The following is a 2,500-nucleotide window of genomic DNA, read 5'->3' on the forward strand; positions in this document are numbered from 1 at the left end:
GAATATAGTAAAGCTTAGTTTAGATATTTTTTCTTTATTTATATGAGACTGTCCTGCAATTTTGTTTTAAATATTTCCTGTGGTTTTGAACTCTGATGTCACTGTAAATATATATTTAGAATTGTCTTGTTCTTTTATTATTTATTTTTAAATATATTTAAACCTTTCATTGTTGCTGCTCTGTCTAGAGATATTTAAGTTCTGGGAGTACTTGCATATTTATTTGGTGACATGGTGTAGGCCACTCAGAACAGCCTTGCTCTTGGTCAAATTACTATCTGTATTAATAATAATATTACACAGTAAGATTGGACACCCTTTGTTAAGGGCTTTAAAGTAGCTGATAAGGAGTTGGCTGGTGGCCATGATAACTGTGAAGGCTGCCATAAGTGATGCCTGAGCACTAGCCCAGTAATCAAGGAGCCTTAATCCTCACCACTAGCACCAGTGAGGGGCATGCACATTGGGGAGGATAACAAGTACATGCACAGTAAAGTACAATTTCCCTTAAGAGCACACACAGATCACAGTCACAGTAAATCTGGGGTTGGTTTCTCCCTTTCTCTCCAGATCCTCAATAAGACTCCCCACTGGCACAGCTATAGAGTGCAGATCTCAGCCTAGTGGTCAAGTTAAAACCTCCAGCACCCTCTCTGTCCAACCAGTGCTTTGTGCCCTGCCCAAGTAGCTGAGACACACACACGCACACACACACACACACACACACACACACACACACACACACACACACACACACACACACACACACACACACACATACTTTAATATATGAGTTATATACAAACACACATACACTTCTGGTGAAGGCTGACACAGGTACTCCAGCTATGCCCCTTTCTGCCCAGGCTATAAGGTAGTAATCCACTGCCACAAACCACTATTTATCAGCTACTAATACTGCCCTTCCCAAAGGGTGACCTATTGCACTGTGTAATATTACTGTTATCCAAATAGTAAGTGTGACCCAGGGATAAAGCTATTGGAGTGGCTTGGACAGTATCACTGAATACATGCAATGTACTCTAAGAGTTTAAATTACCTTTACACAAAACAGCCATGGTTAAAACGTTTAAAAATATTTAATAATAAATAATAAAACACAAGACAAATCTTATTACTTCAACACAATGACATTACAGAGTTCAGAGATCACAGGAAACTTTGAAAATAATATTGTAGGATTTTCTTGACATAAATATAGAAAACAGTTAGACTAGTCTTACTATTTTTATCTATCCCTAAGAGAAATACTAAAGTCTAAGATCCTACTTACATACAGAGCAATTAAGTGCTGGTGAGTGTTGACAGCTTTAGACAAAATCCAAAATCCTCTCTCTTTCTCTCTGGGAAAGTCTTAAATTGATAACACAGTACTGCTGAGTCATTTCATATTACATCATTCTTAACAGTTCTGATTTAGATTTCCAGGATCCAGGATCATAAAAACTCAAAATTTACATTTCTTAGTAAGCTGCATCTGGCCAGGAAGCCACAACAATAAATACATTATACGTGTAAAACCTTAGTAATTATCTCGTAATTCAAGAGAACAGAAATAATTTCCTGGTCCAGACATCCTGTCTCCAAGCTTGAGATCAAACAGTCATACAGTGTTTGACTTATCAGCTTTCTTCCAGCAGAGTGCACTCTGGTTACACTTTTGAAGCTCAGTACAACATATAGTTTAATCCTAACATATAGTTCTCTTTACATTTGTAGAACGAGCCTGTGGATTGCATTAATATTTACAATGACATAGAATTATTTACAAAATTCTATCTAGCTAGGCTGGCAGCCTTTGCAATAACTACCATAGAGTCTGGGCAAATGAGGACATAGCTGATAAACCTATGTCAGCCCTTCACAGGTGTGTGTGTGTGTGTGTGTGTGTGTGTGTGTGTGTGTGTGTGTGTGTGTGTGTGTGTGTGTGTGTGTGTAAAACCTCAAAGAGTATGTGTGTCAGCTACTGGTTGGACAGAGAGGGTGTTAGAGGAGGTCTTGGCTTGGCCACTCAGCTGAAATCTCAACTCTATAGCTGTGCCAGTGTGGAGTCTTATTGGGGATCTGGAGAAAGAGGGAGAAACCAGCCCTGGACTGATTGCGGTCTCTGTGTGCTCTTCAAGGAAATTGCACTTAATGCAGAGGGCTGCATCTGGAAATTCTGTGTGTGTACCTTGTCATCTGCTCAGTGTATGTTCCCTACTGTTGCCAGTGGTGAGGTTTGAGGGTCATTGATTAGTGGTCCAGTGGTGGGGTGTCACACCTTATCATAATATACTGCACATAAAATGGCAATTGTTTTGCTTATTTAAGTTCAGCTTGTTAAAATGCCAAAAGGTAACCTTTTAAATAGAATTTTCTTAAATGGAGTTGGTCTCTGTTAAAAGTAAAACACTCATAAGTGGTGTGCACACTTTGTCATTCACCATTGGTCACAAATTAATGAATCCATCATTCCTTTTAAATAAAAATCAGGGGT

At 38.9% G+C, this 2,500-nt stretch overlaps 1 protein-coding gene across 1 annotated transcript in view; it reads right to left on the minus strand.

The window, feature by feature from the left end:
* Positions 1 to 2,500, minus strand: part of LOC122808706 (complement C1s subcomponent-like) — a 453,323-nt gene that overhangs the window by 205,131 nt on the left and 245,692 nt on the right. The gene's annotated exons all lie outside the window — the stretch shown is intronic.

Source organism: Protopterus annectens, chromosome 8.part0 (genome assembly GCF_019279795.1).
Source record: "Protopterus annectens isolate FY-2018-M chromosome 8.part0, PAN1.0, whole genome shotgun sequence".
In the NCBI taxonomy this organism is placed as follows: Eukaryota; Metazoa; Chordata; order Ceratodontiformes; family Protopteridae; genus Protopterus; species Protopterus annectens.